Source organism: Meleagris gallopavo, chromosome 2 (assembly GCF_000146605.3).
Source record: "Meleagris gallopavo isolate NT-WF06-2002-E0010 breed Aviagen turkey brand Nicholas breeding stock chromosome 2, Turkey_5.1, whole genome shotgun sequence".
In the NCBI taxonomy this organism is placed as follows: domain Eukaryota; kingdom Metazoa; phylum Chordata; class Aves; order Galliformes; family Phasianidae; genus Meleagris; species Meleagris gallopavo.
In genome coordinates, this window is record NC_015012.2 from 51,783,581 (window position 1) to 51,808,753 (window position 25,173).

General features: G+C 36.2%; 1 long non-coding RNA gene across 1 annotated transcript; it reads right to left on the reverse strand.

Moving 5' to 3' along the window:
- Nucleotides 1-2,185: 2,185 nt before the first annotated feature.
- LOC109366076 lies at nucleotides 2,186-21,434 on the reverse strand. The gene is made up of 3 exons (XR_002112125.1): nucleotides 21,401-21,434; nucleotides 12,450-12,620; nucleotides 2,186-5,368 (listed from the first exon to the last, which is right to left on the reverse strand). It is a non-coding gene; the product is annotated as an uncharacterized LOC109366076 (long non-coding RNA).
- Nucleotides 21,435-25,173: the final 3,739 nt, after the last annotated feature.

Consider the following 25,173-nt stretch of genomic DNA (forward strand, 5'->3'; position numbering starts at 1 on the left):
AACTGAACAACTTGTAGTGCACTTATTATTCAAATTATTCAAATGATATGTAAAACATATTTATGGTTTAGTTTCTCAAAATATGTATGTGTACATATATGTGTACACATAAAGACATTGGAAGTAGTTTTGTCTTCTTCTAATTCCTTAGAAGATCACATCTAGATCCCTTACAGTTGAAAATAAATAATTGCAAAATAGCACAGACTGTTTCGCTTCTGTAAGAAGCCTCTACAACTGTTTTCTTACAAGTACACTTTATACATTTTGGGGTATATGGTGACTCTCAAGTTCACAAAATATGTCTTCTTATTATCCATCATTAACCTCTTCCAAAGGTGATTGCAGCAAGAATGGGGTTGGTCTCTTCTCACTGGTGACAGGACAAGGGGAAAAGGCCTTAAGTTGTGCCAGGGTAAGTTTAGGTTGGATATCAGGAAAAACTTCTTTACAGAAAGGGTTGTTAAGCACTGGAATAAGTTCCCCAGAGAGGTGGTTGAGTCACCATTCTTGAATGTGTTTTAAAACCATTTAGATGTGGTACTCAGGGACACACAGTTTAGTGGATGGCTGTTAAGAGTAGGTTAGTATGGTTAGCTTGCAGTTGGACTTAATGATCCCTAATGTCTTTTCTAACCTGAGCAATTCTATGATTCCACTCAAACCCCTCTGGAATCAAGAAAATAGGCACAATATCTGATGCATGATTACACTTAAAAGTAAATAAATAAATAAATGGGGTTACAGATTTCTACATCAGAAAATAATTTCCAGGCATTTTTTTTCTGACGTCATCTTACTCATTATTAATGAAGTGAAATAGTGAGCTGAGTTGAAAATCAATCACCATATAAATATGAAAATTGAAGCATAAGCTTATGTTTTTGTACGCAAAGTGATCCAGAACCATATACATTTGCAGGTGTGACCGCAATTCAGTTCAGCCTCTTTTTTTCTGGTAGAACATTCAACAGAAAGTGATATTTCAAACAATGCCATGCAGTTCACAGACATTAGTGAGATTTGGGTTGGATGCTCAAAAACTGGACAGAAAGTGAAGGGAAAAACAATGTCAATTTTTGTGCTACTAACTGGTCGCAATCAACTGCTAGCTTAGGGAAAGCCAAATGTCATAAAAGGCACACAGCAGAATGCTTGAATTGCAGACAAACAACAGTTGGCAAGTCTGAGACACAGTCATATTTTCAGGTTATGTGGACATCTCTATGTGGTCTCTGAAGTTCAGGGTAACCTGAGGCATAGCATCCTAATTTCACTTCGTTTTTGTAGAGAGCTCAATCAGGCAGGAAGGACTCCAGACATCCTGTCTAACTGATACTGGTCATGTGATGCTGTCATAAGAGAAAGTGAAATATATGAAGACTATGGAATGGGAACATTACTGAAGCCATTAACCATTAACATTAAGAAGATATGCAAAGTTTTCTAATTTCAATGAAATTGAGATAGCACCATTTGCAAGTGCCTGCAAATGTTTGTAAACTATTATTTCAGTCACTAGATTTACAGCAGCAGTTCCCTCTTCTCTCATTGTCAATGGTTTAGCAATGTCTGTATTTGCCAATCTTTGTCTCTCTGTCTGAGAGGCTAGGAGGAATACAGTTTATCTTGCTTCTCCTATTGCTGCAGTAGTTCCAAAACCATTAGACCAAAGCCAGAGACAATTAAGCTTGATGTTATAAGTGAATGTTTTTGCTCTAAAGACCACACGAATAATAATAATTAAAAAAAAAAAAACAATAGAAAAGGGAGAGAAAATACGGAGTTCAAGTGTCATTATTTACATTTCACAGAAGAAAAAACATTGTGTATACAAAATATAGCATAAACTAAAGACACTTATAAGTGTGGAATTGGGAGACGGATCACCTGTGATTCAATGCCTAATTAGAAGACAATTCCTCAATTTGTGCATCCCATCAACACCATTTTAAACTACTCTCTGTTGAATTTTGCAGGAAGTGAATTGCAAAACAAAGATAAAATGTATTAGTTGTTATGGTATCATAGTCACGTTCCTGTTTTCCAGGGATCCTATTGATTACAGGTACAGGAAAACAAGAATAATTACCTTCACAGTTTGGAACTACCCTAGTACAACATTAGATATCTATATCTATGAAATACTTTTTCTTTGTTTTTTTTTTCCCCACAGAATATTTCTTTCACTTAATGTCTTGGATTTTCCTGGCACTGATTATTTTGCCTATTCCTAGAACAACTTGTTTTGTTCTTTCACAGGCTGTGTAACAAAGGTTTCTCTGAATTCAGATAAAGACTGAATGTGTCTCTAGACAAAGGCTATTTACATAGAGGACAATGCTGAATCCTTACAAGAATAATTTGACTAGACTTTCCCATGTTTCAATGCAGCCGTTATTGAATGTTGCATTGAATCCCTGCAAGCAATTCCCCATGTTCCTTACTACTCCTGCCTTTGGGAATGTTACCTCAAGCTGGATGCCACACGTGCCTACATTCTGACACAGTTCTTCCACCTGGAAAGATCTCAGTCTTTCAGGTGGAAGATACAGTTGATATCAGCTGGCAGAGCTCGGTGAATAATAACAGTAATAATAAAAGATAGCAGAGAAGCTTTATTCTGGAGTTGTTTTTTGGATGTCTGCAGCCAGATGGGCACCTCAGAGAATCCTCTGGAGATTGCTGCGGTTCAAGCTATGTCTCCACAAGAAGCACGTTTCTGGTATGTGGTAGGCTTGGTTTTCTCTATTTCCTGGTAAAGAAATGGTCTTAATGGAAACACACCTTATAGCACCTCACAAGAGTAAGTGACATGCATACAGTTTGTTTTTATATCAGATGCAAGAAGTTTGGCTTTCTTTTTAGTAGTTTCCAGTGAGATTACAAAAACAGATCTACTACTTATGAAAGAGAGCAGGACTAAACATGCAATATACAGCTTCAACCCAAATACAAACTACACTGCCTGGGAGACCAAACTGGGACCTACTGAAATTAACATCCCTGATTAGCTACATCCGGTTGAAGGTAGGACAACCTGCATCTCTCTAAATAACAACAACAAAAAAGTTAGACAAGTTTCTTTCCATTTTCTTAAAAAGAACATTCTTTTTTTCATAGCGTTACTTTGAGTTGAAAAAGACTGTCCCAGAGACAGTCAGCTAGTCTCTCTGAAGTCTTTGCAATAATGGGAAATACATCACTCCTTTCAGAAATGGATAATAAACATCTAATTACATTTAGCCATGCTGATTTTATTTTAAGCCATTCCTTGAGATGGACAAATACACAAAATAGCATAAAATGGCTTTGAAATTCAGAAAATAACTATTATGTATAAAGTCTTCTTAAGAGCTTTCACTGAGTTTTGGCTGCAAAGGAACACATTTAAGAAATATCATGTCAGGTTCAGTCTTCTGGTTTTTACCTAGCTATTTTCAACTTTTATCTCTGTTGTTTTCCTCACACTCTATCTTTCCCTCTTTCAATGCTGCTTTCCTTTGATGTCCACATTTTGAAACATCAGAAAAGTTAAGAGACTGTGTTCTGCCTTCTTCCATGCACCTCAAAGATCCTGGAAACCCCAGAGATCTTCTAATAATAGACTGCAGCTTCCCAGTGCAGAAGGTGTCTTTGGGACAGATTCTACTGTGAATGAATTTCTGTTTCTTTAGTGGTTCTGTACAGACAACTGCAGTTTTCTTCTACTTTCACGGATACTTTCAAACCACTCCTATCCACTGTGTCTCAAACCATCAACTGCATATGAACAATGACAGCATTTGGTTCCCTAGCTGTTAGCATGTCCATATTTTGTAGCAGATCTCTCTATTTTTTTTTTAACCTATCTTCTTTTGTGATTCTGAGACTGTTTGTACACTATACAGAAAATAAATCTTTATTTGGAGTCCTTAAGAAATGAATTGTACAATGCAATTTTATAGCTCCAGTAAAAGTCCTATGTATCCAGTCCTATCTTTTTTTTTAGGCACTTCTTAATTCATCATTGCTAGTAAGTATAACAAAGCTATTCTCAGGATTCTTGAAGTAATAGTCTCAGTTTATACACCTCCAATTATCACAAAATCATCACCTCTAACACACTATTTTTGCAAAGCTCAAATGAATAAGAGGAGGGATATTATTCCTTTGTATGTTTAAGAAAAAAGGCAGAATAAAAGCCTAGAATACTAAACTTTATCTAACTTTAGCGTGAGCTTCTTTTCAAACAAACTGTTTATCCCCAACTTGGGTGTTGTTATATGCATCATCCTCTGATAATGTTTATCATTGTAAATAACACTACTGAAACAGAGCTTGCTTTCATTTCCATACGTAGTTGCTCCATTACTCACTCTTTTATTTGAAAAAATCATTGTTTTAATTGGCTTTGGCAGAGGAAACTTAACCATATATAGCATTTACTAGAAGGTAAGAGTCTGTCCTCTTTTACATGCAAGTTAATTTGATTACTAAACAAAGGTCTGATTTTTCTGTAAATGAATCATTTTTGCTAAATTCTCATTTATCCTTTTGCAATTATTAAATAGGGGCCCACCCACGACTGTTCCCCCCTTTCTTTCCCCTTCTTTTTTCTCCTTTTACTTCTGACATTCAACATTATCCTCGTGTATCTGTTCCCATAGAATGGTTTTGGTAGGTCTTGGTGTTGATAGTTAGCTTTGATGAGTAAAAGTTTGACTCATTCAATCAGATCCTAAATGTATAAAGCAGATGTCTATTTGATGCTAATTGGCATAGAGGTCTGTTTCAGACAATTACGAACTTAGGCCAACTCTGGCACCAGTGTGGACTGTTTTTACCCTCATCCTCCAGATGTCCTATAGTTTAATATGCCCACCCAGTAATGTTAAATAGCATGGGATACAATTACTAAATTGTTGGCTAGTTTTAATTACTTTGTGCTCATTTTCCAGATAAATGGATTTTTCAGCCTGCAGTATTTTAAATAATTGCATGGTTAATATAAGCATAAAATCAATCTTTTAGGATTTAGAAAAACATATGCCACATACGCTTTCTCTCATACTCATGCATCCATTTTGTACTTTGTTCACCTTCCATCTCTTCAACACACAATGTTTATGCAGAGGATAATATCCCTGTGTCAGACATGAATAATTTAAGCTTTCCTTGACTCTGCTATCATATCTTCCTTGAGTTGCTCAAAATAGCCAAAATATTCAGTCTGCAAACCAGGGATCCCTTCTGCTTCAGCTTCTGGTTCTGCTTCTGGTAGACGGACTTCACGTTGCCGAGCTTTATTCTTCTGAAGAGACAAAAAGGTCCTGTACCAGTGCAGCAACTGAATGGGGCAGCTGATTATTGCCAACAGTTCCAGGTTCTATTAATAAATATTGATAATTGTTTTGTATGCTAGTTCTCTTTCTGGCCAACTCTTCCTATAGCTTTATTGATATTATACTTATTGACAGTATAGCAAAATGAAACATTTCTATAAAAGGATATAAAAGGATAATTTTCTATAAAAGGAGAACACAGAGGAGTATTCTCATCTGAAGAAAAAGAAGATCAATCAACAGTTCAGTACAATTCTGCACCTGGAGTAAGACCAGTTTTGCCCTTCCCCACACTTATGGCAAAAGCATAGTAATTGATTCATCAGATGAACGAGCAGTGATGATACTTGCTAATTCTGAAAGATGTTTGCTTTCTTAGCTGTTCTTGCTCAGTAACAAGCACTTAAAAGTTCCCTCAGGGCTGGGTGAAAAGTGGAAAAATTAGAAATAAACATATGTTAATTAGTCTCATTAGAAATTCTTTGCACATGCTGCAATTAAATTACTTGTGGTTGCCTTGAAGAAAGTTAAAAGACTGTCCTTATTATAATGGTTTCTTAATTGCTCTTTACATTAGAAATGGGAAACAGCTGTGTATGTTTTTTTTTTTTAAAGTTGCTTTTTGTTAAGAATGTAGTTTGGTAGCTGATATGAGATCAAGCATACCAGGAAGAAAAGGAAGACTGGACATAATAAGAAGTCACATTTTTAACATTTCAAACATTTCCCACAGGAAAAATTATAGACAGAAGGAGCACAATAAATTTGACTAATCTTTTTAATGCAGATCTGAGACTAAACCATGCAGCAAGACATTTCCCCATTTGTGGGCAATTATGGCAATTTTGGCAGATGTTCTGGAGACCAAGAACTTAATCTTATTGTCTGGTGCATGTAATTTACAAGCTTTCATAAAAACATTGATTAAAATAAACAGCAGTCCTACTGATTTCTATGGGTATCAAATAGACTGTCTTGATCAGGTTGTCTTTGCAAAAAAGTGACAACATATTGCAAAATAGACAACTTTTCCAACTATTTTGTTTCATAATCTATGTATAGTTGCTTAAAAAGTTGCAAGAAAACTTTAGATTAGTGAGAAGTAAGCAAAATGAATTTAAGTCCTTGCCAAACTAATTTCAGCAGCCATAAATAGTTAAACATTTTATATGAACATCAACAGATAAAAGACAAAAAGTCTCCTAGAGAGACTGAAAGCTTGGTTTATTCTTTTGCAATTTATAAACATCAAACAATACCTCTGGTTACTCCCTTTTTCTGGCCTCCAGAAACAGAACCTCTTTTTCTGAGAAACAGAGATGAGTCAAAAGGAGAATAATAGAATTTTTTTATTTTCCCAGGCAGAGAACAGAATGAATCCACTTGTCCTATATTTTGGTAAATCTTACTACCACAAGAATCATTCTGGGTGTTCCTACTTCCATGTTTAAAAAGTCAATTTCATTGCTTTCTATTTTGAGTGAGGAAAAGAGCACAGCCACTTTCTTGCTTTGGTTCTGGACCACACCTGCCTTACCCATATCAGCCTGATTCCTGTAGCTGGCACTAAATTCCACTCACATTTTATCGTCTAGTAGCCAGCAATTAATCCTTTCATGTCACACACACAAGGTCACAGTCACACTGGATTCCCAGCAGTAGTTGGCCTGGGAGCACATACAATTCCCATCCAAGTTGCTGGGAGTAGAAGACCCACACTTGTCTCAGTAAAAAGCATTGAGACTTCCCCACTTGCTCACATCACAGCCCCTGTAGGCTTACACCTCATGTCTGAATCCAGTAGCTGGCACTAAAGCTCAGTCCTACGCAAAAGACCCACCGATGGCCTGTCTGCTTCCCAGACCTGATTCCAGTAACTCCCACTATCCTTCACTCACTCACACACCACTCTCACCAAGAGCTGTCACATTGTCTTGTAGTGTGCATACACACAGGAGAGAGTGTAAATACACATAAACACAGCGTTAAGAAAAGATATGATGCTTGCAATTGTCAAGTTTTCTTTGTCCGATCTGTGTCTCAGCATTTTCCTTACTGTTCCCCCTTCTTTAGTTCTTATCATCCTGACGCAGAAATCCTCACTCAGATAACCTTACTTTTATCAGTATTCTCACACTCCATCTCTATATTTCTCAATTTGTACAACCAGACAGCTTTCTATCTGATCACTGTCTCCCTGTTCAGAAGTTCTCAATCAGATAACCCAGCTGAAACAGACATTCCCACAGTCCTAAGTGCCCACATCAAGTAATCTGGCTGACCAGACTTGGTTCATGTCACTACTTGTTTTTCTTATGATTGTGTTGCACTGGAAAATATACTCAACCGGACACCCTGGAGCAAATGCTCTCCTTCTCCATGCCTTCTCAATACTGCTGAATCTAGCACTGTTAGTATTCTATCAACAATAGAATAAGAAAGTGAGAAACCCACAGTTTCTAGTGTGCTGAAGATTTGGTCCACAAATAAAAGTTTGTTGAGGTGGTAATGGACAGTCCAGCTTTTTTGAATCAGAGAAGATAACTGTTTTCCTTCATCAACTCACTCAATCACAAGTAAGCACATATAGTTCCAAGATGATGACATAAGCAAACAGCTCTTTCAAAGATGAACAAAGCACCTGTGAAATCTCTGTCGGTGAATCCATCACCCTTCTTTTCCTCTACTCGGTGTCCTGTACGGACACAACAAAAGATATAGTATAAAACTAGTTGAATGCTAGTGAAGAGATTTTCTCTTTCCCTAACATTTTCATCAGAGAATCAAAGCTCTAAGAATTCATAGTTCAGAATTCCAAAGCATCAGTAGGACACCTTATAGAAAAATGGGACTCTAACTCCAAATTCTAAACATATGATGAGGGTGAGAAATATCAGCCCTTTAAGCTTCAATCATGCAGCAGTGAATTTCCCTGATAAGTTAATAAAATTCTCTTTTAAAAAATCTTCAGGCATAGTGACTCTCATTATAAGAGTGCAAAAACACACTTCTTTCATGCTTCCCCTTCATTTTCACGTCATTCAGGATCTGGAGAGTCTTGCACTGTGGCAGCAAAATATAATTTTGTTGCTTTGTTTCTAAGGAGAGGAAGAAACACTTTGTCTACTTTCAATTTTAACCTGCATATGAGCAAATCCACAGGTCAATTCTATTCTTAACAAGGGATGCTTTGACTTTTCTCTACACATTGAGCTTTTAACAACACTTCATGTCTGCACAACCACATTTCCTGTAGTTTACTACTAACTTTTTGAAGCAAAACACTCATGAGGTGAAAAGGCAGTTCCGGGCCAATTCAGATAAAATCACAAAAATAGCAAAAATTTTTTACTGATCAGTATATCAGCTTTTTTACAAGCTCTTGTAATATTTGAGGCTTCAGTGAAGAATGATTGTGTTTAAGTACTATGTGTAGTTTGGGCAGTTTTTATTTGAAGTGCAAGACGAAATTGAAATGAGTTTTCTGACATAATGAATGTTCCTTTCTCTTTCTAGTTTTGCAATGGAACACCTCGCAAGGCAATACAATTTATTGCCTTTTTCCTCAGATACATTATTTATGGTAACTGTAAGAGCATGCTTCATTTTTTTTTTTACAATGAATTCTTACAAGGTACCCATCTTACAAGGTATTATCATCTGAAAATATGTACATTACTGTTATTGCAAAAAATTATAACAGATCTTACACTGGATGTGAACACTCAAATACTCTGCATTTAGCACTGCCTGAAAGGCTTAGTTTGAACCTCAGCTGTTATATGATCTACAAATTACAAAAATACAAATGGGAAAGGTTTATGCACAAAATTAAAAGAGACCAAGGGGGCGATAACCAAAAGCAGATCAGGAAGGAGACAGAAAATACTAAATCCTTAGATTAATTATTAATATTGATGAAAAACTGACTTGGATTTCCTCCTCTCACCTATGCAAAACTCAAGCCAAAGTTTCATAATTGTATATGTTTACCTACCACATGACTTACTACTGAATAACTAATACTGAATATCTTAAGAATTATTGGAAGAACCCTTTTATTTAATTACTGACTTGTCTAGACATTGCCAATGACTTTTTAATTTGATCCATTTATTTTTTACCCTCTGAGATCTCTTTTATGTCATCACACAATAAAACATAGGATAAGTTCTGTAGCAAGGTATCACTGCTCTTCCCAGACAAGAGCTACCACAGAAACTGCAATTAGATCTGAAGTATGTGTTAGGCTACATAGAACTCAAAGACTTACAAATCTGGCCAGTCTTATAAGCTTCAGGACTCCTACTGAAGAACTCCTATTTTCACCTGCTTTTTCTCCTGCCCTGTCTCTCCAGCTGAATCTCCAAAAGCAGCTGGCCAGGAAGCAAGAGATCTCCCAGTTTGTCCTGTCCATTAAGTCACAGTGTCAGTAGCTCTCAAGGTTCTCTGCCCAAAAGAGCACCTCAAACTTATGCATTCCCAAACAAAGAATAGTGTTGAATAAAGCTCTAGAACAGAGTCTATACGTGGAGCCCATTCCCTCACATAACTTCCTTTTAGTGAGAAGTCTTAATCTTTTAGACTAGGTTCACAGTTTCTTCCAAATTATATTTCCACTAACTGGCTCCAAACTTCTCTAATTTCATGAGTAATTTTCACTGCTTCCTAAAACACATGAAAAGGTGTTACTGCTCAAACACCTTTGAACTCTGAACATCTAGAACATCTTGTGCCATCTTGTGCCAGAGAAAGAAGTACTTCAGGGGAATGAGAGCAGCTAAACAAATGCGTAAGTAATTAAAATGAATACTTAACACGTTACTCTTGGACTTCCATTAAGAAGTGGGGAAAGGAAAATATCTCTACGCTGATTTACCTTCTTACCAGAGTTCAAAGTGTTTGTTGATTCTTTTAGAATTGCATTTCTGCTATTTGAACATTGCTCAGAGAAACCTTTAGAGAGGTTTAGTATAAACAAATCTTCTAATAGCCAACTGTCTGAACAATGTCAAGCCTACTGAGTTCAGTGCTGTTGCAACACTTGGACCTCCAGCCAGATTGCATGGGGCTTTGAGCAATCTGGTCTAGTGGGATGTATGCCTGCATATAGCATTCGAATATGCAGCAGTTAAACACTCATGTTGTAGCAAGATGGTATTTTATTCCTTCTAGATTTTTTTTTATGTGTGCAGAAAAAAATTCATAAAGGTGAGAATGTATTTAGTAATAAAAACTGAAAACAGAAAATCAAAATACTTATTATGTCATGCTGAGAAGAGTTATCTTCCAGAATGTAAAATAATTCTGAGACAAAACCAGGGATTTATGTCTCTGTCTTGATCCCACTCATCTGATTAGACAAATTTCGGCAATTTTTCTTTAATAAATGTCTTGTAATGGTTTCTGATTTTTTTTTCTATGTAAAATTTTCTCCTTTTAAAACACTTTTGTCTCAGAGATTTTTTGCTCTTACATTAATCATGAAATATTGTAGCCTTTGAACCACGCATTACTATCTGTTGTTATTTTGTCACAGTGCAGAAAAACCATCAGCAATAAAACATAACAACCAGCATTCGTCTTTATGTCAGAGCTGCTGTCTGTTTAAGACTAGGGGGTCTCAGATATAAAAATAAGTCTTACATTATAAGTAGTATGTACTTTTCTGACATTATAGTGAAAGCTCTCAGGATGATGCAATTCAATTGTTGGTTCTCTTTTCTTTGAATTTGCAACTCTCTATTAATGTGTCAATTAGCATCGTTATAAGAGAAATAATAATGAGCTGAAATAGATGAACAAATTAATCATTACCTAAACACAGTAGTCTACTATTTTCACTGACACATAGTAATTTATGAATTCCTACTTGTTTCACACTTGGCAGTTATTTGATTCTTCTGAAAGAAAATATTTTTTTTAAATAAAAAAAAATTACAAACATTTAAATATTAATATATATCAAAATCAGTGAACACAAATTAAGAACATTTTGATTCAAGGACTGTTTTGTTGTAGTTTGTTTTTTTTTTTCCCGAAATTGTTTAAGATGACACATTATTTTAGTATGTTCCTGAAATAAATCCAGTACCGTATGCTATTTTGGTGGGGTTGTTATAAGCATAGTGTTGAAGTAAAAGTATATCTAGCATATTCTTTTATACCTTCCCTGCACACGGATAACCAGACACTTTAATGGTCTATAATAATCTATTCATTTCCACTTCTTAAAAAGATGGCAGCCTTCTGTATTGCCAGAGATAGCTACTTTTTAAGCAAGTTTGAAAAGGATTGGAAGTATAAAAGACATTATATACATCCTGGATATTATTATTGTCATTGTGTTGGTTGAATGACTGTGTTGTGTTTTTTCTTGGACCTTATATTAACAATGACAATTCATGCCACTTATTAGAAACGTTTGTCTAATACATATTTCGTTGTGAAGAGAACAAGTCATTCAGTGTACTGAATGCAATTATTCCAGTAATAACATGTAGAACATAACTCTCTAACATTTCCATTGCTTTACTTGGATGCGAAATGAGATCTGGACCTAAGCCTTCACAGGAATATCACTATATATAAAGCTACCTATATTTTTTTCCTTGATATTTCTACCCATTTAATAGCAAAAATTTACATTTTTATTAAAAGAAAGATTTTTGCACTGTGAAAATCATTTGCAAATTGGTTTACCAAGAGCAATTTATCAATGCAGATGTTTTCAACTAAGTAAATGTTTTACTTCAAATTATAAGATACTTCTTCATATTAAGAAAATTCAAAGTTCATATGCAACTACTGATGATTAACCAAATGGAAAATGATGGATTGCTGAACTTTTTCAAGGACTTACACACTACTGAGAGTTTACTTACTTAGTTACTACTAGAGCAAGCCAAACAACTTCAAAAAGGATTGTATTTGGAGTGATTTGATTCCATTTTGCCCTCTCTCTCTCCATTCCGTATTTCTGCTTGGTGAACTGAAGTATGTAGAATTCTCACTATGACCATACTGAATGACAGAGAGTTTCCTTAAACAGATATATGAATGTATCTTTATCTAGTAGTTAACAAAAATAGATATATAATCTTCAAGTTATGCAAAAAAGTTTACCTTTTTTTTGTTGTTGTTGTTCAAAACGCTTTCATAGTCTCACTAAGTACTTCAGTTTTGTTCTATTCCTTCATATCATGGTATCATGTCTTGATTGTAGCCCATAACTTCGAGGAAAAACCAGATATGCTCTACACAACCTCATCCCTCAGTTCTAGACTGAACTCCATGCTGTCATACAATGGCAGAGATGGTAACATCAACCATTTTGTGTCTTTCCGTTCATCAGAAAATACATAATTAGTCATATGACAATAAAGACTAGTGTGGTCTATAACAGGCTTTTATCTCACTCAACATTCTAGAGCTGAGATGGTTAACAACCATCTCTGAAATTGAAGTGTTAATCATTATAAATTACTGCTAGATAGAAGGAGATAGCAAAAGAGGAAAAACAAATGTATGGATCCAAATAAGATGCCTTCAGAGCAAAAGCAATTCAGGAAAGGTTGATAAAGCCCCCTACAACTATAGGTTTAGTTCTGTACGCCTGTTATAGAAAGAGTATAATGGATAATTACCACTATGAAGTATAATAGAAATCTATACCATGAGGAACTGTATCTTTGTGTGACTCATTCACTGCAGGCAGCTTGATAAACAAACAAGAATAACAATGCTAGGGCCCAATAATTCTCAGATTAGCTAGATAACAGTTTACTGTATCAAATGGTCATCAAGTCAGTCAGAGGAGACAGCGGAATTTATGCCCTTGTTTCACAAGGAAATTAGAAATTACAGAAGGATTCTAGTACAAAATAGTCTTGGAAAAACATGACAACTAGCAGACTTAGTTTAAATTAAGTAGCAGGCAAAACTAGACATGAAACTAAGCTTCAAAGAGTAAATTTCAAAAACATGGCAGTAAAAACTAGACACTTAAGTATAAAAAACACCAAAAGTTTCCTCCAAAAACAAAAGTGCAAAAGTCCAAAATAAGTTGCAAAAATTATCTGAAATTTGTTCTCTGAAAAGAGAAATTATAAGAAACAGTTGTCCTCATCAAGGATGTCATTGAAAATAATTAAAGAATTTTAAACACAAACAAAAGTGGAACCATTTGCAAGAAAACCACCCTCAAAGAAAATAAAAATTTTTAAATACAATAAAATTAAGTTTGCTATTTACTTGTAAACAATGAAATAAAGTAGTAGTTGAATGAAAAGATATTTTTATAGTTACTTTTGAAACAAGTGGTAATTGCTCAGTCTCCAAAAAGCGCTTGAGTCACTCACCTCTCAGCTCACAGTACTTGGATCAACACCCTCTTGAATCTTCCCAGAAACTTTCTAACTTTCCTTCACTCCTGTAGCTCTATTACTAGCTTTGAAACTGAGCTCATCAGGTAAGTGTGCTCTGGCTAACTGCATACCTGATTGTTAAGACTATACTCACCTGTGTTCTTTACCACTGAACTGCAGCATAGAGAATTGGCTTCACCTGTATCATGTCAACATTTGATCTAACAGAAAACCACCAGTTTAGGCTTGTATACATTAGTATGTTGTTAACTACATGCTTTTTTCGGGGAGGGGGAAGAGAGCTGTTCAATAACCAAAAAAAAAACAAAAACAAAAACATTCTAAGGTAAATATATGTTTTTCAGATAAAATTTCATCTATTTGGTCATTATCTCATTACTTAATTACATCACAATGCCATGAATGTTATAGCCTTGTCAATTTTATGACGACTTAACTGTGTCAGTGAGCAAGGGAAAAGCCACTGATGCCATTTCTATGGACCTCAGTAAAGCCATTGACATAGTACCCCCAGCATCCTTCTGTCCAAGTTGGAAAGATATGAATTTGATGGACAAGGAACTGGTTGTGAGATTGCAGTCAGAAAGTGGTAGTCGATGGCTCAATGTCTGGATGAAGATCAGTGATGAAAGGTGCCCTTCAGGGGACAGTGCTGGAACCAGTGCTCTTTAAAATCTTCATGAAAGACATCAACAGTGGGATTGAGCACATCCTCAGCAAGTCTGCAGACAACACTAAGCTAAGTAGCATGGTCAACATGCACGAGAAATGGAATACCACTCATTTACAGCCTCGAGAAATTGGCCCAGCAGAAGCTTATGAGGCTCAATGAATCCAAATGCAAGGTCTTGAACCTGGGTCAGGGCAACCATCACTATCAATACAAACTGGTGGAGGAAAGGATAGAGCATAGCCTAGCCAAAAAGGACTTGAGGTACTAGTGGATGGGAAGTTGGACATGAGCCAACAATGTGCCTAGCTCAGAAAACCAACCATATCCTGGGCTGCATCGAAGAAGAGTGGCCAGCAGGTTGAAGGAGGTGTTCCTGCTCCTCTGCTCTGTGCTGGTGAGACCTCACCTTGAGTAATGTGTCCAGATATAGAGCACTCAGTACAGGAGAGATGTAGACCTGTTGGAGCGTGTCCAGAAGGTGGTCACAAAAATGATCCAAGGGATGGAACATTTCCCCTGTGAGGACAGACTCACCTCTAAAAAGAGCCTTTGAGAAAGCACAAATTTTTCTGGTATTATCTAGGTGTGGTTAGATCAGCTATAGTTTGTGTCTCTTCCCTCCTTCTCTCTTACAAAATTAATTATCATTGTTGATTTTGTGTATGTCATGAATAAAAGTGGTCATATAAATTTTGCACTTCACTTAACACAAATTAAGTAATTAGATAACAGCAAGGCTTTCCTTACCCAAGACTGAAAGAAGTAGGATGCTTAAAATACAGTCCACCCTTTCTGGCATTCTGACTGTACAAAAAAATGTAATAGAATGGGTCACATTGCTCAGAAATCCAAGAACTCACAGGGAACGTGTCACAACCCTATAAATTTATTACCGTTTATTACCTAAGGTGCACTCATTGGGTTATGAGTTTGGCACAGAAAATCACTTCAGGTTTGTCTGCACTTTTTGTACTGAAGCACTGATGGCTGGTAAGACACCTAAGCAGGTGTTAAAAGGTGCTCCTTTACCACAAGCTATATTTAGCTCTTACGAATCTACACTTCTTTGTTTTAAAATGCTCTTTCTTTTGACAACAGCTTGCCAGCCACAACAGCAATTTGATGCTCTGAGGTGCTGCTTACACAGTTCTTGGATGCTCTTAGACCAGAAGACCCAGAACTAAATCCTTTCACGCAGAGAACATGCTTTTCTGGTGGTAGACTAAAATTAAGTGATGTATTCTGCCAGCAGAGATGCAGTTAAAATGTCACGGGCTGGAATGCTACAGGAACAGGATACTTTCACCAACCAAGATCTGTTTTTAATTGAGCTGCTGTTTGTTAAATATTATGCAGTGGTTCTATTGTGTGCTTATTGCTGCTTTTGTAGGAACACAAAGGTTGATTAACTCAGGAAAAAAAAAAAGTGTTATTTGATGACAAAAATCAAAATAATTACACAAACTTTTGAAGTTTGCTCAGAAAGCCAATCATAGCCACTAAATGCTGGCATAGCAATTAGCAGTGGCACCCATAAATCCTGTCACTTGAAATGGAAGCAATTAATAACTAAATGCATCCTTATACTGTGCAAGTAGTAAACAAGCATATCCATTTTGCATAGCTCTTGAGTTGTAAGTCGGTGAAGAAAAAATACTTGTCAATGTATCTTTCTCTTGAAATCATATTCATTGCAAAGAATCATATCCACCTTTGAAAAAAAAATATATATGTATAATAAATAATATATATATATAAAGAGGGAGAGAAAAAGAGTGGTAGATCCAGACCATTAAGAATTTCTGAGGTGGCTCCTGAAAAGCTTTTCAGCTTTATAAAGAGACATTTCTACCAGTCAATATTAGCTACCTTTTTTGTTTTAAACAAGCTTTTCAAGTTTTTTTTTCTTTTTTTTTTTTCCATTTGTGTTATACTTAGACTGACTCACATACCTCCCTTTCCAATCAGCTAGTTAAATGGACAAGTTCAGTTCAAAATGCAAGTATACATGTCTGTAGGTTAGGGGACAAACATTTTAGGCAAGGCAAAACATCAAATTAACATAGTTTGTGATGACTGAGGACTTAAACTTAGAATGACATCTTGTATGTCCTATTCTCCTTTCAAAAAGATATGGCAGCTCTCTGTCCTGGTATTTCAGGCAACAGTGTGAGAACAAAGCAAATCGCAACCTTTCATTCTGCCTCCCTCTGGCCAAAGTGACAGATTCTACTCCACTTCCTCAGAGTGTGCTTATCTTCAACAGTAAGCATTTTTAAATTGCTAAGAAAAGTTGCACCTAATAATGGCAGCTTTCCCAGTGTAGAAAAAAACTTTTTAATGAAGAGTTCTGAATCCATTTCAGTATTTATTCTTAGAGTCAGAAATAGTGCTTCTAAGTGTACTTCTAAGTGTACTTGTTTTCCTTTCGCTTGCTTGAACAGAAGCATTGATTTAGGGTATAAGTCTAGATACATAATATGGGTTAAGAGAAGATTCCCCTAGATATAATCCAGTCTGCATTTCAGATCAATGTCTCCATGTATCTCTCCCCTAGATATCTCTCCACTAGTTCCCCCAAGATAACTGCAGTACATGAAACATCTTGATGATGCTGCAGAAAAATATTTGCCCACCAAAATGTTTCTGTCTTTCAAATATAGCTGACAGAATTTAACCAAATCAGGGAAGATATCTCCTTGGCTGCACAAGTCATCACTTAGAAAGAAAGTAAATGGGGTAGTTGAGTCTGGTTGATCAGTTGAGTCATGGGAGTGTACACAAGACTTGTGACTTGTCTGCATTTATTTCTTCAAACCTTCTTTTGATAACTATTCATAACAAAAATATACAAACTCCCTTGGAGATGAAGACTTGTATTGCAGCAGTTTTCTCACAAGCTAGCCAAAAAGTGGCTAATTTATAATAAATATCTGCCTTTATGTGTTGAAATATTATTTTAAATTACTTTAATCTATTTCTAAAGGGGAAAAAAATGACTCCTGAGCTATAACATCTAAAAGAGAAGTAGGTCAGAGAAAAAAAAAATAAATCAAGCATTATTTTAATCTTAGTTAACATCCTTTTACATAAATACAAATCCTTTTATTGAGATAAAGTAGCAAATTAAATACTTGTGCTGGAACCACTTTGGGATTTAAATACAGAATACTTATTTAGATTTTCTTTACTTAGCAATCAATCTTAAGCTATCCTTTTCATACACGTTTGAAGAAACTCCTGAAAGGAATTAAACAAAGATATTGCATTCTCTAAATTGTATGTCATATAAATTTCAAAGATTTATACATTTCTGTAAGTAGATATCACTAGGCATTTGACCTAGGTCTTCCTAGTAAATCCAGTGTAGTAGTTAACAGACCATGAGAGCATTTCTTAACTATTACTCCCCATCATTCAATCAGAATTTTCCAAATTAACAGACAAGTTAAAATAGCGAATAAGATCTTTTCTGCAGTAACTGTACAGAATATAGTGAAATTCTTCCAGAAAATAAAGTACGATGCAGAGCTTCCTATATGGTAGAAATGTATAGCCTAGTGTAATTAAAATAAAGATTATACGAAGCCAGCACATAACTTCAGAACATTACTTTAAATATGTAAACAAATAGTTTTAAAGCTTATATTTATTTTATTACTGCTGTTCATTTGTGGACTTGTTTTTTGATGATGTTAGTGATTCAGAGTGAGGCATCTTTCAAAACCATAATCATTAAGAAGCCATGGAGCTGGATTTCAGTTTTACCAAAATGACATGGAAGCTTTCTTCTAATTCAGAATTACTTATTAGTTAGAAATGAAATTCTGTTCTACACTGCTTTGATGCAGTAAAGCAGTTTTGTTTGCTTTCCTTTGGAAACATAATTTCAGATACAGTCACAGTAGAAATATGCACTAACTAGACAAATAAGCAGGATAAACTGAAAGATTTTGGCCCACAATAAAACAAAAAATATCAATTCATTTTACAGTGTAAAAATAGAAGTTAGTTTTCAAAACATATTGCTATGAATATTAATACAGAAGGTTTCTAGTGTTGACACCTGAACATTTTGCAGTCTGCTGAACTTTGTAGTTAACAAATTCACTTTTTTAGTACTTTAACAGGTCTCTTTTTAATTCTATGTCTACCAGGATTTCTTACTACTTCTCCTCTTCAAACACTTTTAAATGGCTGTTAGCATCTCTCTGTTGAAAGGAAGATTGTACACTTGCAAGACGTAGACGTATGACAGAATGAGGAATTACATGACTCAGCTCCAGAACATTCACACTGACATTATGTTCAGACCTAAGCATCGTGTGACTTATCCTGAGTCTGTCTTGCTGGACAACCCAAATAATATATTTTCACATGCTTAATTATTAGAGGAGGTTTGTACTTTCAGCTTCCTACCAAACTCAAGTCAGTAAAGTTTTATTTCTTCCATCTTTCCAAGAAGAAAAATACAACTGTTGCATTCTATACACAGGAAAGCAGATACACAAGCGTGACTTGCAAGTCATACACAGGAGTGGTGCCACTAAATCTAAGTGGAGAGTAAGGCTTCTGTAATTTAGCTTTGCAAATGCTTGTCTTTCCTTTAACTACTAGAATAAAAAAACCTACAACAATTCTAAATTAAGAAAATGGCATGCCTACAACATTCAGCTTGCTTGTACCATCTTGTAGGTAAGGAGACCTAGAAATTTTTCCCCTCTCCAAGAATTTAAGTGAGTTGGAAAGTGATCAACTCCAGTACAGGGATGTCATAGATTTAGAAGGAGCTCAGGGGAAATCAATACAAGTATTGATTTGATTTGCTCTTTGAATATAGTATAGAAGGTTGAACACATACTAGAGAAAAGAGATTAATCCAGCAGAAAATTTGTGCTATAGCTGTGCTATGAATATTTCATAGAATCACAAGGTTGGAAACAACCTGTAAGATCATCTAGTCCAACCGTCTTCTCATTACCATTGCTACCACAAACTAAACCATATCTCATAGCTCCTCATCCAGGCACCTCTTGATCACTGCCAGGGACAGCAACTCCACCACCTCTCTGGGCAGGCCATTCCAGTGCCTAACCACTCTCTGAGAGAAAAAATTTTTCCTCCTGTCTAATGTAAACCTCCTCTAGTACAACTTGCAATCATTTCCCTGGGTCCTGTTTGTTGCCTGGAAGAAGAGGCCAAACCCCTCTTCACGACAGCCTCCCTTCAGGAAGTTGTAGAGTGCAATGAGGTCTCCCCTGAGCCTCCTCTTCTCCAGACTAAACAATCCCAGCTCCCTCAGCCACTCCTCATAAGATTTGTGCTCCCGACCCCTCTCCAGTTTCATTGCCCTTCTCTGGACATGCTCCAGGGACTCAATGTCTTTCTTGTAGTGAGAGGCCCAAAACTGAACGCAATACTCGAGGTGCGGCCTCACCAGTGCTGAGTACAGGGGGATGATCACCTCCCTGCTCCTGCTAGCCACACTATTTCTAATGCAGGCCAGGATGCCATTGGCCATCCTTTTAATGGGCCTTCAGTGCTATAAAGCCAACACTACTTTATCATGGCTAAGGCAGGAAGTAATCCTCACTCTGTGTGTGTCTGCCTGCCTATTAATCACATTTCATGCTACGGGAAATAATGGAATGGAGATAAACCTCTGAATGTTGTTATACATACAAAAGACCAGAGCTCCAGAATTCACACAACCATGTCTAACATGTTATTGCTCACCTTACTGATCAATTTGTTCAGCAATTTTTGTTAAGTTATCTGTCACAGCTGCACTGAGATAGCAAAGTAAGGCTTCGAGTCTGTTACTTCCAAGCCTCCCTTCTACCACCTCTCAGGGCCGCTCTCATTATCTGGCACTAGTTTTACTTCTCTTTCTTATAAACTATCGTATATATAGTTTTTCTTACATCAAGGCAGCCAATGTCTCAAGTAATTAAAATCTGACTCAAGTTTTATCTTTCAGAATCTCACTATTGAGCTCAACATTTGAACATATACAGGAAAACTTAAGAGTATTTTAACTTGCACTACAGAAAAAAAGATTGCTACTGGACAAAAAGGAACAATACATTTAGTTCTCTCTTCTTCAGGTGTGATTTGTTCACTTTTTAAATCTATTTTATTTTTCCCAACTAGCACAAATGCAGGATTCCTCCATAGCTGCATGCTTCCTTTAATACTGTAGAGAATATTCCCCTCTATTTATATCATGTGTTAAAGGAGGTGGAGGAAACAGAATCAAATTTCAGCAGCTCTTTCCTCATTTTCCCATTTTTGTTTCTCCTCTGTTGCAAAGGCATATCTTTTCCTCGACTTTTGCTCAAGACACTTAAGGCTGAAAGAAATAAGTTACTATTCAAGTTCTTTTAAAAGAAGATACTTAAGTTACTTTTTTATTCAATTCTTCCTTGTACACTGATTATTTTACATCACAGGCAAATTAATTTCCTCTTGAATTTCTCAAATGCTACTACATTTAATTGGAAGAGGCTGTTTAAAAAGATTAGTGAAATTTACTTTGGCTCTCATGTAAATGTTGGGTTTTTATGGTGAATATTTATATGAACTGGATACCTACTGGAAGGAAACAGCTGCTGCAGTTTCTGCTTATCAAAGCTGCAAATGCAAGTCACGTGATTTCAGTCTAGCTATACAGAAAGGGCAGAAGACAATCAATTGAATAGTAATTATTTCTTTTCTAATACAAGGAAAAGAGTAAGTTGCTTTATAGGTTGCAGTACAGGTGTAGGTCACCCCCAGAGATGTTCTGTGGAGAATTGTTATCTCAGTGCACTGATTGGACTACTCTGTCTCAGGAAACATTACACAACATAACTTCGACAAGTTTTTAAAATAAAGGTGTAAACAACTGTAATGCTATGATGTGATGGAAAGTACAGCAATAATAGCAGGGTGGCAAAATCTTTAACTGCAACAACTGAGAACAAGCCCAAATGCAGATGCTGTGAATACAGAAACAAGAAAAAAAAGCTGCTTACTTTCAGAATGCCTCAGGTACACACTGATCTCCACCAAAATACCCTTACCTCTACTGCCAACCCTTAAATGATGTTTGGAAAGGGGTGGATCCTGGCTCCACTTCATCCAATTACTCAGGTGCATTGCATGCACCTGAGCTTCCCTGGATTGTCCCTGCCTTCCCACGAGGTGTTCAATCACAATTTCAGGTCATGACTTAGCATTTCCACTACAACAATCTTTTCATAACTTAAGTCAATATCTTGTTCACCAGCCCTGTGATATTACCGATGACAACAACACATACTCATTAAAAAATTCCCATGAGATTTTTGATACATTTTTGTTTTGAAGACAAAGAAAAAAAAGGTTTTGTAAACATAACCTGAGCTTTCTCCTTCTCTAGTCTCAAATGAGAAAGATATTCTCAGATACCAAAAAAGAAGATGGTGTTGTAAATCTCAATATCCTAAGTTCTATGATGTTACTGCAGAACAACTGTCAATTGTTATTGCACTTACTCAATAGCCTTTGAAATTGCTTTTAAGTCAACAGTGCGTATTAAAATTACAATTTTCATCACTGTGACTTGAGAATTATTTCATGTTATATGCTAGGGTCCAGTTCTCACAAAATAAAAAACTTCTCTGACTCCTACCAACCATTAGATTAGTCCCTTGAAGCACCTATGAGAGAGTCCAACTCACTAACCAAGATGAATTCTTAGACAAACAACTATTTTCCCTGCATAGTCTCCCTAAAGCATGATCTTCAAGTTAGTCATTGTAGAGAAGAGAACTTCCTCTCCTTGGCTCTTTTAACACAGTCACATTGTGATAAAAGATGTGACATTGAAGCACATGTGACATTGAAGCAGAGTGTCAGACATTTTCCAGTGTCTGAAGACAAGTTTCTCAATGTTATATTTACTGCTCTCACTGCAACACTGTAAAATGTCTTGTAAAATTGGTAAGAAATGGACTGGAAAAAATGAAGGTATAATTGCATGCCTCTGCTTATGTGTTATGTGGTTAATTAATCAAATGAGTGAAGCGGGAGCATGGATTAAATGAATTAGTCAGAAACAATGAAATTTGAATTGTATTTTACCAGACCAATAAAGTTTTGCAAGAGTCAAATGTCTTAGGAAAGACAATAAGAAATTGACTAAATAATTGCTGGGGGGGTGGAGGAGGAGAGTTGAACAATCTTCATTCTAAAAACAACTGAAGGACCATTATTTTTCCTAAATATAAAAATATATGAGGGTAGAAGAGATGAAGAAGATTATTCTGACTTCACAGAGACTGAGAGATCACTAATGTGTATTAAATCTCCCGTATTTCCAGGCTTTTGCTTGTTCCCTAGTCTGGACAACAGTATAATTTGAAACTTCACATTGTGCAAGGGTACAATAACATTTCCATGCCACTAACCCTGGCCACTGGTCTTAAATAATGACCCATTTTTTTTTGGAGAGAGGGGCCTTGGATGATAAGTTACTTTCCAAAGTGAGCATTAACACATCATCGCTCTAATTCTCCTATTGTCACTACAGCTCCTCTCATGACAGAATTTCCAAGATGTAAGTGGCAGGATATGAAATAAGAGTAAAGAGTGGAAAAGATGGTAGTAGGCTGTACTGGCAGCCTGAATGGTGCAGTGTTCTGCACTTTCTGAAACTTACTTACGGACTTAATCTCAGTAACTTGTGGGACTTGCCATTTATCTCTCATTTTTACTTTCAGAAAGAAGCTCAAAAGATCCCAAGAGGAGTAAAGTTGAAAACACACTGTTGTCAGCCTCTGCTGCCTCCAAAATCAGAAATTTAAAAGAATAACTGTCTGTAGATGTTTGTTTACACAAAGGTATCAGGTGGGTGTGAACAATATGGTGCCTTGTTTCTTACTATGTGTCAATCCATAGCCATGGTTTTTGATATTGTTTGATTGTACTCTGTTGTGATTTTAACATTCTGACAGTTCAATATGGAATTGCTCATATTACCTTAGCCTTCCCTCTTTGTCAGAAACAGCTGGCTTTGAATGATTAAACTGTCTTCATCCACAACTCATGGGTTGGCCTCATCAAATGGGCATACCATTAAGGCATTATTTATATAGCCCATTCCTCCAGGTAAGATCTCAAAGCATATGTCCCTGAAACATTATAGATATTTGTCTGATCTTGAATGGCATCACTTTTACAACCCCTCCAAAAATGTACTCTAGAGCTAAGCTATCTCTATTTTCCTCTTTGCTTCAGTGCAATCTTATTTCTTGCTGCATCCATAGTGGGTGTAGAGAATGTATGCTACTTTCTCTAGTTAATTTTTATGTTCATGTCCTTAGAGACCCAACATCTAATGCCCTTAATTTTTCCCCCCAGATCATGTATTCTGACCAGACTCGATGATTTCTAATTTTTTTTCCATACTGGCTCACACCTTTTCTTAAAATGCAGGGTTTGAAACGAGCAGCTGAAGCTATCCTAAAATGGAAGTGTAGTAAAATTACTTCACAGTTCTTCTCCACAACACACCATTTTTCCAGCAGTCCGATCCTGATGATTCAGACTCAGGCTATGATCTTCTGACAGCTGCAAGGGTGATACAGGAAGAGAGAGGAGCAACCAAACATGAGACAGAGTGCAGCAATATAAGTAATGTGTCTTTTGAGAGTGGGAGTACGGCCAGGGTGTGATAAAATGGTTACAGGCTGTAATGACAGTCCAGCAGATATTTAAAAGCATTCTGCTGCCACCTAGTACTCTTAATAGTAGAAGCAATGGCCTTTGGAAAAGCACAGAAAAGAGGAAAACATGAAGAAAAAAAAAACAAAAACACCCCCCCCCAAAAAACAAAAAACAAAAAACAAAGACCCCAACCTAAAGTATGTAACATCTAACATGAGCCTCACATGCAGAAATGGATCTGCAAATAGTGTGAGTTGATGACTCTCTGTAGGATACCACTGTCCATAGATAATAGGAAATCAAATCCGTAGTGTAATAGTGTTTCTGTGAATTGTAATATTAATTTTCTAACCAGCACAGAGGACTAGCTGTTCTATCTGCTTACCTCACTGGCTTTAAAATGTGTGTTTGTACATGCATGTATCTTCCTAGTCCACTAATTTTTCTTTAGCCACTGATTATAGTCCACTCTTACAGTCAAGGTGCATCCGAGATCAGCATCTCTTTCAGTGTGTGAAATGTTCAGTTAAAATACTGTCTCTGATACAATCACTGGGTTTGTAAGATAATCTTTGCCCTGTACTTCTCTGCAGTGCAGGTAAAAGCCTTGCATTAAAACACCATGGACAGTGCTCTCACTGCTTCTACTAAACTGAGAGAAAAACATCAAAAATTACAATAAAATACAAACTAATCATTTCCCTTCCCCATAGTGGTAGTCAGTGGATATCTGTTCTGAATTTACCTTATCCTGCTGAGTTGCTGCTATCTAGAAACATGTATTTGCAAAGTACCTAGTAGTGTCTCTCTCCCTTTATCCATGGCTGACACTCCTAACACTTAGCTTTCTGTAATAATACAACATTTTATTTTACCTCACAAAAATTTTATCATGTTATTTAAGCACTATTCACCTGATTTGTGAATTATGTCCTATCATGACAAATTTGCTTGGCATTCCATTTATTGACTGCTTTTGTCAAAATAATATCCCTTGAGTAGCAGTTTTAAGATATCCTTGGTATATATGGGGCCAAAATGACCTAAAATGACTCTTGGGAACCTAAAACTCTGTTTATACATTTCACCTTCTGAATTA